This window comes from Lutra lutra, chromosome 7 (assembly GCF_902655055.1).
Source record: "Lutra lutra chromosome 7, mLutLut1.2, whole genome shotgun sequence".
Lineage (NCBI taxonomy): Eukaryota > Metazoa > Chordata > Mammalia > Carnivora > Mustelidae > Lutra > Lutra lutra.
Genome location: NC_062284.1, coordinates 117,815,026 through 117,829,927, shown reverse-complemented (window position 1 = coordinate 117,829,927; position 14,902 = coordinate 117,815,026). Strand labels below are relative to the sequence as shown.

Sequence of the window (14,902 nt, the reverse complement as noted above, 5' to 3'; positions counted from 1 at the left end):
GACACTAAATGGTGGTTTATGCCTCCCTGTCCTCCCTTCCCTGGCTTCCTGTTCCTTATTTATTTTCCTGGTCACTCAGGGCAGCAAGCAAGGGGAGGAGCTCTTATGAGCACAAATTCACCCTGAGTCCCACTCTCCAAGGGACGCCCAAGGTGAAGATCAATTCCAACCCACACACAACAGTGAGGGCTCCGGCCACTCTCCCCCATGACAGCACTAGGCATCATTCACATTTTCCTACTTGCTCCGAGGAAGGTACCAGGTCAGTCAGCACTGAGGCCACAGCCTCTTCCGGGAGCCTCTCCAGAGAGCCCAGAAGTGGTCCCACCTTGCCACATCCTAGTGGGCTCTGGCAAGAAAGGAAGACCACACTTCCCACAGGGCATGGTCTGGACTCCCGGGTGCTCATGGGGAGGTGCTACCTCACCTCCTCTCTGTGGAATTGAGGACACAGCGCAGGGAACAGCACAAGGAAGCAACAGAAACGAGCACCAGGCCGGGGTCAGCTGCTTACAGGCTGAGCGAGTGATTTCCCCTCTCTGAGCATCTTTGTCCTCATCTGTAACCTGGCTGTAGAAACACCTGCCCTCAGGTCAGTATCAGGGCCGCGTAAAATGATGGATATGGATGCCAAAATCCACAGCATTGTTTTGCCAGAGGCAAAGGGGCAGAGTGAGAGATGGGAAGTCTTACATTGGTGAAAAGCCCATATTGTTGAGAATTTAACAAAGAAAACGCTATTGCTATGTGTACAGATACATTTGAACAAGAGAGAACAAAGATTTCTGTTGTAAGTCCACTTTATAAATTAATATATCGAAACGAAAGGCCTAAGCTACCCTGTTGATCGAACTCTTCTGGCTCCACAGAAAAATCTCACTGCCTCTAAATCAGGACTTCTCAATTTTTTGTTTGTTTAGGAATCATCCTCCCAGAAAGCCTCATTAGACAGTTTTTTCCCCCGACTGCCCCCTTTCCATGAAATTTTAATACCCCCAATATATTGCACATCTGTTTGTGTACTGGGGCCCTTTGAAGGGTGACAAATCATTGTAATAGCTCAGGGTTTTTTTTTTCACCCCACCCAAGAACCAATTTCAGCCCTGCCTTGAGCATGTACGGCCCACATGATTGCAAATTCTGAGTGAGTGAGGTTTGAATGAAGCTGTTTTGAAGTATCAGGAGATCCACTCTGCCCATTGCATTGTCCCACCACCACAGTCAAGCTGAGCTGGAGGACCCAGAAGGGAGACCCCTCAGAGTCTGCTGGGCGGCCACCTCACCACCTGCTGACCACGGCCCCTCTGCCCACTGCCTTCCCCCTGCAGCTCTGTTGTGGCCCCTGCCTGGCCCTGGGGCCCCTGGAGCCAGGGCTCAGCCTGGAAGGGGGTCCAGCATGCTGGGAAGGGACTCAGAGACACCCAGCCCAGCAGTTCCAGTCCTGGGGTGCATGGAGGGAAAACTCGAGGGAGTCCCCTACAACCCCCTGCTCAATCTTATAAACATGTAAGTATGGGCATTGTCCCTGGGAAAGTTCCCTGCAGCTTTCATAAAGGTCTCTCCTAAATGGGCAAGAGATGGTCTTACCAAAGCTACCCTCCAGCACCACCCCTCCCTCACCGCAGCTCTCCCATCCACGTCCCTGCACATGACCCACATGGAAGCCACAGCCCTCTTTTTCTAAAACAACCAGGCCTCTTCTTTCTTGCTTAAAAGCCACTGAGATGGCTTCTTATCACACCTGCAGTAAAACCCAAACTCCTCATAGGACCTACAAGGCTCAGCGTCGCCCACCACCACCACACGCCGTGCACTAGCCACAAAGGCCTGCTGTCCGTGGCTCAGGCCTCGGCTGCATAAGCGATGGCCTCTTGGGGGTGCTGTCTCCTGCCTTCCCCCCACCTCCACTTCTACCTCAGGCCTGGCTCCCTTTATGCAAGACCTCCGCTGACGGCCCCACATAAGCAGCCCCCCACCCCACCACCCTCACACCTGCTGTTTGACCGCTCCTCAGAGCCCCCAGCAGCACGCAAGATTGCTCTTGCCGGTTTGCTTGTCTGTGGTTACTGGTCTCTCCCCTCCACGGGAATGCGAATCCCAAGAGGCCAGAGGCCAGGGGCGCCTTGAACGCAGCCTGGCACCTCACACGTACTCACGAACACTTCTGGAAGGAATAAGTGAAGACCGCCGCCTCATTTCATAGGTGAGGACACCAAGGTTGCCAGATGCCGGACTGAGGGGGTCTCCCCACTGCCTGTCCCACCTCCCTGCCCCGACCCGAGACTCACTCCCAACCCCTCAGGCTCTAGAAGACGAGGACTCCCGCTCTGGCTCAGCTCTCCATCCTCTCCAGGACACAAGCCTAGAGTCTCAGTGATGGTGGTGGAGGGGAGTGCTTCTTGGTGTTTTTGATGGTGGGGAGATATATATATATATATATAAATATATATATAATATATATATATATATATATATATATATATATATATATATTATACCATTTACCTCGTGGAGCATTTTTAAGTGTACAGGTGATCACTCGCACTGTCATGCACCCAGCACCACTGTCCGTCTTTAGGACTTTCTCATTTTCCCAAACTGGAACTCTGTTCCCACGAAACGCTAACTCCCCACCCCGCTCTAGCCCCCACTCCCTGGCACCCGCCGTTCTGCTCTCTGTTCCTGTGAATGTGACGATTCTAGGGCCCCCGTCTAAGGAAATCGTTCAGGGTTTGTCTTTTGGTGTCTGGCTTATTTCACTTAGCGAACGTCCCCGAGATTCATACCCACTGTGGCATTTGCAGAATTTCCTTCCTTTTCAAGGCTGAATAATATTCTGTTGTAGGTATTTACTAGATTTGGCTTTTCCATTCATTTGTCAGTGAACTTGAGTTGTTTCTGCCCTCCCTGTTGGCTGTGGCTGCTCTGAACATGGATGTTCAGTTATCTATTTGCGTCCCTGCTCTCAGTTCTTTTGGGTAGATACCCAGAAGTGGAATTACTAGATCATATGGTAGTTCTATTTTTAATTTTTTGAGGAACTGCCATTCTGTTTTCCACAGCGGCTGCACCATTTTACATTCCCACCAATGGCGCCCAAGGGCATCTTCTTGTTTTTTGCTCTTTGTGTGTTTTGGTTTTGCTTCTACGTTTTGACGGTGAGAGGAAGGGGAAAGGGGCAGCTGAGGCCTGTGACCCCAAAACTCAGCTCAGTGTGTCAAACCATGTCTCCATTCACCTTCCTCTTGCCAGACCTCCTATCCCCGAATCCCAAGCCCACACCTGTGGGGCCGAACGGTCTGGCTGGCTTCCAGATGAGAAGTGGACCGCAGCACAGGGCCCCAAACAGTCCTCCGGAGCACTCACTCAGGGCGAACGAAGCCAGAGTGAAAAACACATCCTGTCAGGTCTTAGGAATTCATTGAGAGTCACTAGGCTGAAGCCTATTGTTTACTAGCGGTGAGTGTACACGTGTGTGGGGGGGGGGAGGGGGAGAGGGGGAGAGGGGGAGGGGGGCTGGGAGCGGGACAGCACTGGGGCACGGGCTTGTCCCTTCCTCCCTCCTAGGCCAACAGTAATCAAATTCTGGCGACCAGAGTCAAAAATATTCAAGCCTGCAGGGCATAGAAGAAACATTTACTATGTTTAGATTCAAGTACCTCCTACGTTCACTTGTAGCCAAAACAGGATTTGGGTGTTCGAAGAGCAGCGGCTTCGAATTTAGGTAACATACGAATGCCCTGGAAGATTTGTTGAAAACGGATTATTGAGCCTCCCCTTCAAGGTTTCTAAGTCAGTGGGTCTGAGGTGGGGCTTGAGAATTTCCAGCATGTTCCTAAGCTGATGCTGGTGTGGCTGGCCCATGGAGCACACTCTGCGTTCTAGAAGGTCTGGGTTTTGGCTCCTGGCAAGTGGCAGGATAGGCACCCAGACAACACAAGTTCCCAACCTGGGGAGCAGAGGTGGCTGGAGGGGAAACCGAAGCCCCAGCAGGACCTTGCGGGCGGAACCAGGAGATGGCCCGTGTGAGGTCAACAGCCTGATTCAGTCTCTCGAGAAGCAGTGACTAGATCTGCCAGGATACTCAGCCCTCGTATTTGCAAAATCTTTTGCAGAGCATTTCACACCTGCCCCTGCCCCCGTCTTCGCAACGGCCCTGTTATTTCCCCCCTTTGAGGGATGAGGCAACTGAGGCCCAGAGAGATGGAGTGGCCTGCCCAAGGGTCCAGCTTTTCTGTTTCTCCCGCCCTCAGGAGGCCTCCAATCTCACAGGACAGGAGCAGCACATGCACAAATTACTACCACCTGATGACAGGGTAGGGTATGGCGGTGCCATAAGCATCCCTCACGCTCACATTTAATGTTGGTTTGTTCTTTTCACTCCACACACACCCTCTGGGGGACAGCATCCCTCTGTCCTGCCAGGTGGATGGCAGACATCACCGGCGTCCTCCTGCCTCACTGGCCAGGCTCAGTGAGACCCACCCCACTTCCATCATTTCTGCACGAATCTGCTCTTGGAAGGGGCATCCCTACCTGTCCAGTTGAAGGGCCTTCTGCTTCTTTCCTTATTTCATCCAAGGCCTCCAGTTAACTACCCTGTTCTATCATTTTCAACTCCTAAATATTTCCCACATCAGTCTCTTTCTCTTCAGTTTCCTCACCAGTGCCCTAGACTGGCTTGGTCAAGACATCATCCCCAGAATCAACTCAGTGGCCTCTTATTGGATTTCTTGGCTCCACCTTACCCCCCATAAAGCCATCCACTAAAATACAAATCTAACATAACCATTCCTACTTCAGATCCTTCAATGGTTCTCCAATCTTCCTTCCTTCCATCAATTCATCTGTCTGTTCACTTATCCGTTCACGCAACAGAAACTTACTGAGCAACTATTGTATGGAAGCCACTGCGCCAGACACTGTCACTCAGTGTAACTCAAGCTGCGTTTACTCTCATGGGACAGTGAAGAAGACAAGTGAAACCAGCTCCTAAGGAGAGCACAGGATTTTAAGGGAGTTCGTAGGAGGTAACCCGGCCCAGCCCCAAAAGCTTTCCTGAGCAGCAAGTCAGGCTAAGACAGAAGAAGGGGGGAAGGGCTGCCCCAGCAGAGGGAAGTTTCTGTCTGTGGAAACAATGTGTGCAACAGGCCAAATCTGAGAGATAATGGGCACTTCTGGGGAACTGAGAGTAGCCTGGCATGATGGGGTCTAGGTATGAGGAAGTGTGGCCAGAGAGGAGAAAAGAAGAAGCTGTAGCCACTGACAAGGGAGGTGGATAAATCAGAGCCAGGGGCAAATCTGAGATGTTCCTCAGTGTTGGGTACTTATGAGCTCTCAGAAATTATTTGGTAGATGGATGGAGAGGTACCGAGGTACATGAGTGGGTGGGTTGAGTGGGTGGGTAGATGGAGGGGCAGGTGGATGAGGACATGAATGTATGAGGGTAGACGGACAGATGGGTAAGCGAATGGGTAGAGAGATGGAGGAATGGGTGGGTGGATGGGTAGACGGATGTGTAAACACCTAGATGGGTGCTAGGTAGATGGATAGATGGATGGGTTAATGGGTAGAGAGGTGGATGAATGGGTGAGTGGATGGGTAGATGGGTTTGAGGTTGGGTGCTGGGACAGTAGGGATGTCATCCATAGAAAGGGAAAAGGAAGAAGGAAGATTTACTGTGGCCTTCACTCCAGCAGCCGGGAATCTACCCAAGGCTCCAGAGCTGGTCCGAGGCGGCAGTTTTCTCACCCAGGTCTAATCCCAGCCAGCCGCCCCTTCTACTGGTTCCTAATGACACGTACCCTCAGATGGCAACTACGCCTTGCCAGGAGTGACTTTCTCTACCTGGTCTCCATAGGAAACTCACTCCTCAAAAATCAAGGGACACAGTGGGTACAAAAGTAATCTGTAAATGGAAGAACGCAGACAGAGTGGCAGAACCACGTCAGCGGAGAGCCCTCCACCTGCCAGGAACATCCCCTACACTCGTTCTCTTTCAACACCACTCTTATCAGTGCTCACTTTACAGACCAAAAAACTGAGGCTCAGAGACAGGAACCGACCCGCTCCAGATTCCACAGTCACAATGTGGCAGGCAGGTTTTGAACTCAGATCGGCCCACACTTTCTTCTGCGTCACGTTCTCTTTCTCTCCATCCTGATTATCACTGAGCAGTCACCCCCCACCTCCAGGCCTCCCTGAGCCCCAGTCCTCAGATGCCACCAGGAAGGCCCCCAGGCTTAGTCCTGGGCTAGCTCCCTGCACCTGGCAGGTGCTCTACCAGGTCACCTGTTTCCTCAGCAGCCCGTGAGGAAAGCCCATGGTGTGCCCAGTCCGTGGTTGCCCAAGGGGTGGAGGTCGGGGAGAAGAACCAACACAAGGAGCCCCTGCGTCGACCTCAAATGCTTCATCATGCAGCTAAGAAATCGAGAGACTCCACACAAAACAACGCAACACCTCGAGGCAAATCTTTACACAAATGCCCATCAGCACGGAGGTCTCCGAGGACTTTAACGACCATGAGAAATGAGCCCTGAGAGGAAGGAAGCACCTCTTTGAGGCAAACTCAGAGTCTCCTGCACATTCCCAGTCAGAAGGCGGAGGGGCTTGACGCTGGCCTTGATCTGATGCATAAACAGTGCTCTAATCTTCACGTCTCTTCTGTGAGCTGCACACAGGCACGCACGCAGTTACTCACGGAGCCCCGAGCCCACGGAGTGGGGAGTTTCCGGCAAGCCCAGCTTCCCTTCCCTTCAGCGGTCAAACCTCTACATGCTTTCGGAGGCTGATATTTCCCTCCAGGACAGAAGTAGAAAATCAGCCCGCAGTCTTCCTTGGTCCCATCTGGCTCCCAACTATCCTCACTCCAGCACCACCACCGAGGAGACAATGTTGTTTCTAAAGCCCTCGCAACTGTTTTGAAGTTTGGTCCCATCGGGGCTCCAGCGGTCCCTCTAAGGCGGGTGGGGCTGATACCACTATCCCTTTCCCAGAACCTGAAGCCCAGAAAGCCCAACCCAGTGGCTCAAGTTCAGACAGTAAGTCAGGTGGATCTGAATCCAGAACCCAGCATCAGGGCATGAATTTGCTGCCTTTTAAGCTCTTTCGACCACAAGCCACAGCGAGAACACACTTGACATTGTAACCAAACCCGTACAGACATTATACACACGCATACTGAGAAACAAACTTCCCCAAAGCAATACTTACCCTACTACTTGTCACGCACTCTGATCATTTCTATTTCAGTTTTGAAATGCAGGTCATTAGCTACTAAATTGATTTCTTGACCCACTAATGAGTCACCATCTTCAGTCTGGAAACAGTCTGGAAACAGTCTGGGCTGATTCCCCGCCTTGCTTGGCCTCCAGACCCCAGGAAGGCGATGACAATCTCTGCTACCAGGTGAGGAGCAGGCAGGGAGCAGCGGCGAAGGGGGAATCTGGCTCTTCTCTGACTGTCCAGCCAGGCTGAGCTCTGCCCTCAAACCTCAAACAGCCGGGCTCCTTCCAGCTGCTCCAGAGAAGCCTGGAGGAGAAGACCGGACCCACTTTGCTGGGCCCAGTGGACGCCCCAAGCCGGCCACCCTGCAGCCAGGACCCGAGCTTCCCCTCTGGAGATTTTCCACAGACCACACCTCCCCAGCTCGGTCTAGAAAATCCCAGCTGGAGGCTGCCCATTCCTGAGCTGAGGCAGAATCATGTGAACTCCGATCTGGTATCAGGCTGGGCGGTTGCCGAGAAACACTCCCCAGCTAAGGATGAGAGCGGGGGACTGCATCCTTGCATCCTCGGAATGCTTGTCACACACCCCAAGGAGGGCAGGGAGAAATCTTGCCAGGGCTGTTCAAGCTGCACTTAGGGGCAGGGGGCCTGGGGAGTGGGAGGCAGGGGATGCCAGGAGAAGCCAAGGGCATTTATTCTACCCATCAAGCCACCTTGAGCACCTTCAATACCAGGAATGGGGGTGCAGGAGGTTGGACCCCTGCCCCAGGGGTCCTTACTTGAGCCATTCAGACAAGCCAGGGCTCCGGCAACTAGAATGTACTGTGGACATGGGCAAGGACACTGGGATAACGGCCAAGGACAGGGGAGCACGGCTATTTCCGCTCCCATTCCCTGCCTGTCACCCTTCAGCCGCTCACAAAGAGCATCTGGGTCAGTGTGTCACAACTCACCTAAGAAAATACCTGGGGAGCTGATAAAAATGAATGCCAGCCCCCATGCCCTACCTCGGATGGATGAAGTCATCCTTCCTGGAAGGGAGGCGTGAGCACCCGGGTTTTTCAAAACGTCTCTGGACAACCCCAGCTGGCAACCAGGTGCAGCCATGCTGATGGGGTGGAAGTGAGTTGGGTCCTGTTTTGTGGACCAACAGAGCCAGGACGGCACAGGAAGTTTCTGGGTGCTGAAGAAGGCAAACGGCAGTGTTGTAAACCCCGAGCAGGGGGCCGGCCCAGGGCTCTGGCTTCACGGGGGCCTTGCATCTCTCAGGAGCATTTACTAAACTTCCTCAGTGCAGCGGGACTGAAAGAACCCCTGAAGGTGACCCAGGTCAGGCCCCTCATTTTACAAACGGGGAAACTCGGGTACATAGGGGCCAAGGCTCTAGACCAGGGCCTTACGCTAAACGAGAGAGCTGCTGGCTTCAGGCGCCGTGCTGGGTCAGGAGAGCCTCCTTCCCTTTGACGTGATCTCCTTGGAAGCTGCTGGTCGGATACATGGCTGGAGCCAGAAAGCCAACATCCACCATGCCTTGGGGCCATTGAGAAAGTGCATTCTCTCTGTCGCATCGGGTGATCTGTGGGACTCATCCTCTCCAGAGGACGAACCACTGTGACAGTCTCTTGTGGGGGGGTGCTATATTGGTAGGAGAGTCAGAAAAAAAATCCCCTCCTGTGGGGCTTGGGCCCTCCAAGCAAATGCTTCTGTGCCAGCTGCTGCTAAAGGCTGTATCTCATGAGAGAGAGGTGGAGCAGGTTAGACCCAGAGGTTTTTCCCGAGCCATGGAAGTGTGGCTGGCATTCCCCCATGTCACAGGAGGAGCGGGTGGGCAAGGGGAGCATGGTGAACTTAGTGGTGAATGACGGGCCCCCGGCGGACACACAGGCAGGGGAGAAAGCCTCTGTCTCTCTCTATAGGCCTGCCCTGCCTAACCAGACAAACCCAAACAGACTGTCTGTACCTGCGGGAGCCACAGATGCCGCTGCCTCCCTTCCCCCACCCCAGGACCCCCAGAAGAGCTGCCTCCAGGTTGCCCAGCCCCCTCTGCAAGCCATAGACACCATATTTTACCTGGAGTGGGGAGCCTTCCTCTCTTGAGGGCCAGAGATCCCCTCTTCCTCCCCAGTGGGCCCTCAGGACTGTAGGTGCAGGGGTGATGCTTACTTTAGTTTAACTCAAATCAGCTGAGCCCACATCCTCTGAGACACCTACTCAGGAAGAGAAAATGGAGCCCATGCTGTGTTCTACTTTGGTGCCACGATTTCGTCTTTAACCTAAAACAGGAAAGAACGACTAGAAAGTGTGATGACGCCACGTCTTGAGCAGTGGCCTGAGGGGTCCTAGGGACCCCATCACTTCAACTCCCCTAAACCTCACTCAGTAAACCTACAACTAAGTGCAAAGTAATGTGTTTGTAATAAAAACACAGCCTCCAGAGAAGCCCTTGGCCTGCCTGCCCCCATTCATACTTCTGTCCTTACACCCAAAGTGACAGTATCTTGGAGTGGCCGTTGAGCAGAGGGGGGAGTTTAGTGAAGGGCAAGGGCGCCCGAGCTCCATGGGGTACAGTGACCTCCCAGGGGTTGCCAGGGTCCACCTCTGTGGCTCCCTCCATTCTGGAAAGACCTAGGGCCTAAACTGCGCCAGGCCTGCCACCTATAATCACGGTCTCCTGCTCTCAGCCCTCGGTGACAGCAGTCAGGAAGCATTGTAGATCCCCACGAGAATGGCAAACCCAGAAGGTCGGACTGAGCCCTGGGCATCCCTGTCTGCCCCCAGCATAAACATCTCCTCCAAGAACCTTGACTCTGGAGGGCTGGTGGACTTTTCCGAGCCACTCTGGAGCCTGTGATTTTGAGGGCAATAGCACCGTAAGCCGTAAGGCTCTTGGGAACCCACTGGCCCCTAGAAGTCCAGGCAATTTGAGAATCACCGTAGGGAGGGCCATGGAGTCTTCCCTGAGCTGGTAGCACGTGGCAGCAAGCCCGGAGCAAGAGGTGAAAGTCAAGAGCGGAGGCTCTGGGACAGACCGCACAGCCTCAATCCCCTGCTGCCACTGTCCAGCTTTGACAGTGACCTTGAGAAACCTCAGACCTTACTGACCAATGGTGTTCTGTGAGAACCAAAGAAGATGAGGTCCAGCAAACACCTGGCACCTAGAAGATCCTTAGATATTAGTCAGGATACAGTGATGATGGGCCTGGTGATGATGTGGAAACAAGGATAGGAGGTCCTGCCCCATGATCTGATTCACCCTGGGAGGAATGAAGGGTGGGCAGGCCAGCTTGGTGAGGTGTTTGTTACAGTGCACTACCTGGTTCCCTTGGCTACTCTACCAATTTGGGGCTAGTTGGGGGAAAGGCCTTGGAAGCTCCCTGAGGGCTCAGACAAGTACAAGTGTCTTGTCGTGAGCCATCTGCTATTTGACTGCAGGGACCTTTGTTGACTTGGGTCTTGAAGGATGGCCTTGGCCTTCCCCAGGCCTTCTACTTTTCCACAGGCTTACATCAGAGGAGCTGATGCAAAGTGCAATATTGTTGCATTTAAAGGTGGCCAGGTGTGAGGTTAAGATGGCTTCAAGGACCAAAAAAAAAGAACCAGTAGGGAACCTCCCAGAGTGCCTGGCACCATAGCCCTGGTAGGGTCAGGGAAGAGCATCAAGGAGCACGGTCATTGCCAGTTGGGGATCATGTGCTTTCAGATGCTTCCTGTTGTAACTTTTGCATCAGTCCTGTGTGGTGGGTTTATCTCTGTCTTCTAGCTGGGGCAACGGAGACTCAAGAGTGCCAGCAGCTGGCCCGGGGCCCCATCACTAGGGAAGAGCAGAGCTGTCTGACCCCAAAGACTCTGGATCACTGTATGAGTTTCTTGTTGCTGCTGGAACAAATCCCCACCCACTTAGTGGCTAAGACAACACAAATTTCTTGTCTTACAGTCTAGTGGTCAGAAGTCTGACATAGTTTCCCTGGGATGAAATCAAAGTATTGGCAGCCCTGCATTCCTTCTTGAAGCTCTAGGGGAAAATCCCTTCCCTTGTCTTTTCCAGCTTCTAGAGGCTTCTGGCATTCCTTGGCTTTCAGCCCCCTTTCAGCTTCCAAGACAGCAGGGATGGGTTGAGCCTGTCTCTCGCTGTTTACTCTGGCCTCTGCTCCCAGCCTCATACCTCCTTCTTGACTCTGACCCTGCTTTCCCCCTCCTCCACTTCTAACAATCTTTGTGATGGTACTGGGCCTGCCCGGGTAATCCAGGACATGTTTCCTTCTTTAAGGGTCAGCTAATTAGCAAGCTTGATTCTACCTGCTCCCTTAATTTCCCTTTGCCACGTAAGGTAACATATTCACGGGCTGCAGGGGCTACGAACTGGACATCATTTGGAGGGGGGTCATTATTCTGCCGACCATGCCTCCACATTGCCCTTATTAAAAACCCTACAGAGCGGTGCTTCACAAATGTTGGTGTGAATCTCCCAGGAATCTCATTTACATGCAGAATCTGGTTTGGTAGGTCTGGGGTGAGGCCCGAGCACATCTAACAAGCTCCCAGACCCCTGAGTCAGGCCTGCCTTTCTCTCTTTTGTAGCCCCACAGTGCCTGGTACCATGCTGCCCAAGGGGCTGGCTCTAATAAATGCTTGATAACTAAGGGGGGAGGGGCGCACTGGGGTGAGGGGCTCGGGGGTGGAGGAGGTAAGGAAGGAAACAAAGACCTGGGCATTTTCCCCCAGGCCCACCCTGAATTCAGGACCAAGAAGGGAGTGTGATGTAATGAAAGCCATGTGCCCAATCCGTAGAGCCACCTGGAGAGGTGTGGGGAGTTAGGATAGAGCCTCTGGGCAGGGGGGTGGGCTTGGAGCTGTGGCCCCGCAGTGGAGGGCGGGCAAGATGGGCAGAAGGTGGCTAAAGTGTGAAGGAAATGAGGAGGCCCCATCGGCCCTTGCTCTGAGGCCCAGCCCATGGCCAACCACTTCCTGACTTCTTTTTCTGACTCTTCAAGGCCAAATGCCTGCTCTGGTCTTCAAGGCAGCAGCTCCCAGACGAACTTTAGGAAGCCCACCTCAGTATCCTGGGCCTGCCCTGGATTCCCTCAAAAAGAATCACTTCGGGATGAGGTCCAAGAGTCTGGCCTTGGAGCAATTCCTTCGGGATTGTCTGACACATGCTAAAATCTGAGAACCAGAGCTTGTTCAAGGCCCAGTTCAAATGCCACTTCCTCCACATAGCCCTCCTTGGGTTCTTTGTGTCTTGCCTTGGCCAACTCGAGACTTCTGAAAGGTGAGGTCTGGGTGTTCCACTGCCTTGACTGCCAGGGAGCTGGGACCACGGCTCCTCCTACAGAGAGAGGGTGGCTGGCGAGTTCCGATCGACAAACCGGCGGTGGACAAGGGGACGCCGGGGGTGGGGGGATGATTCTTACATATTTGGAGTTACCGCTATGTGCGAGACGCTGCGCATCCCAGAGTGTGCTTTGGTGATGCCTCACAGCAGCCCCGTAAGGTTAAATATTATTATCCTGGCCTTACCACCGAAGGGACCAAGGTCACAGAGCTGGCTCACGGCAGGGCCGGGGTTCAAGTCGTCTAAATTAACTATATTTCAAAGATTAACAAGGCGGGGCACCTGGGTGGCTCAGTGGGTTAAAGCCTCTGCCTTCGGCTCGGGTCATGATCCCAGGGTCCTGGGATCGAGCCCCGCATCGGACTCTCTGTTCAGCGGGGAGTCTGCTTCCCCCTCTCTCTCTCTACCTGCCTCTCTGTCAAATAAATAAATAAAATCTTAAAAAAAAAAAAGATTAACAAGGCAATGAGTGGGAATTTGTGTGAATATTTGCTCATGCCCCTCTCCCCTTCTAGACAGTAAGCCCCAAGAGGAAGGAGGAGCGGGGTCTGTTTCGTTCTCTGCAGGGAGAGGTGGGTCAGCCCAGGGAGAAGGTGGGTCAGCCCCAAAGAAATGCATGACACAAAAGTGTTGAATGTGTGAATGAAGACGTGAATCTCAAATCCACTTCTTCCTTTAGCCCAGTGTGGCTGAAACTGAAGTCAGGAGATGACGGACTGGGCCAGACAGTCAGGCTCTGGGATGAGGCAACAGAAAAGAGGGTTGGTTTTGACTCTGAGGACATGGGTGGGTGGTCGTGCGAAAATACATTACAGTGGAAACCTCTCTCTTTGGAGCGTCTGTGGTCTTTCTGAGAAGGTCTCAGCTGTCTTGGACATCCTTCCTGCTTGGACCCAAAGCACAAACCACAGTCCTGGAGGTTGCCATAGCTACTCCCAGGGCCTGCTGCCCTCTCCGGCCTCCTGCCTCCCCACCCACGGTGCTCCAACCCATCAGTTAATAACCTAATAATGTAGGACAACAGTCACTCCAAACACCCAGGCAGCAGCTCTCTTGGAAAACAAACAGATTTTTCCAGGGAACTGAGAGATACGTCGGTGCTCATTACACTCAGCCCGAGCCACCTGCTAAAATCCACTTTTCTGAATCCAAATTACCTACCCTCTTCCTGGCTTCTCCCTTTTGTTTTAAAGACAAGGCGTTGGCAGAGCTGGGGACTGAAGCCTCCAAGGGTCCAAGGACACAGACACTAGAGAAGCCAGTATTTAAGGGGCCTGCTTCATCAGCCTGGAATCAGGCCCAGAGAGTGATCCTGACCAAAACAGGCTCTGTGATAAGGCCCTCGTTAGGGATATCTGGATCTTTACTGGTCTTCTTTGCAAAGTTGAATGAATTTGTCACCATGGCACCCAGCAGGGGGGAAAAAAAAGCCAATGCACAGGGAAGGCTTTCAAGTTGGGGTAGATTCAAGATAGTCAGAAATTATGTGATGCTTTTCTCATTGAGAGACAGCCTCGAAGTCCCCTCCCCTTGAATCGCAGTGGGCTCTGTTACTACTGAGGCCAACTCTGAAGAGACTGGAAGCTCCCATCTCCTATCATGTGGGATAGTTGCCCTTAAAACCTGGCCGCCATGCTGGGAGGAGGCTCAAGCAGCCTCTTGGAATGGCCCACATTGACAGGAACACAAAGCCTGAAAGACGGTCCCAGATGAAGGCCAGGATCACCTGGCTTGTTGCACGAGCGTGTGATCTTGGAAGAAGATGCTTCTGCCCCAGCTGGCCGTATCAGCCGATGCTGCAAGGAACAGAGATACACCACCCCATCCCCACAACCCTGCCCAATCACAGAATCCTGTGCTAAAAAGATGAATGCTCTTATTTTAAGCTGCTGTCTTTAAAGTGGTTTGTTTTACAGGAGGCGATAACTAGAATACAAGTTCTAGGTTTTTGTTGTTTTTTTTTCCAAAATCAGATGAAGGTTTATCATGGGCTAGATTCATTCATACAGTTATTTTCATTTTTTAAACAACTTTGTGAGGTGGATACAATAACAATAATTTTCCCCATAAGCTACTAAGTCTCAGAGAGGGAAGGCATCTTGTTTGAAACCAGTCAACTAGGAAGGACAAAACCCATTTTCCCACTGTTTGTTGTTGGATGAGGCTTCACTCCTTACAGTGTTCCTGTACCCAGAAGGGTGCGACATAATGGCAATAACAATATTCATACGTAATGTTTAGGGGGCACTGCAAGGCTTTCAAGGCAAGGTCTGCAGCTGTGTGATCTCAGGACCACCCTAGGAAGCAGGCTCTACCATCATGCCCATTTGACAGAAAGTAACAC

At 52.6% G+C, this 14,902-nt stretch overlaps 1 protein-coding gene across 5 annotated transcripts in view; it reads right to left on the bottom strand.

The window, feature by feature from the left end:
- Positions 1-14,902, bottom strand: part of GPR68 (G protein-coupled receptor 68) — a 29,449-nt gene that overhangs the window by 3,501 nt on the left and 11,046 nt on the right. The window contains exon 1 of one of the 5 annotated variants that reach the window (XM_047739115.1): positions 9,297-9,344. The exons of 3 other annotated variants lie outside the window; for them this stretch is intronic. The gene's annotated coding sequence lies outside the window, so the exon portion shown is untranslated. Of the gene's footprint in view, positions 1-7,212; positions 7,684-9,296; positions 9,345-14,902 lie in introns of those variants that run through there. One more of the 5 variants, XM_047739114.1, reaches the window with a different exon arrangement.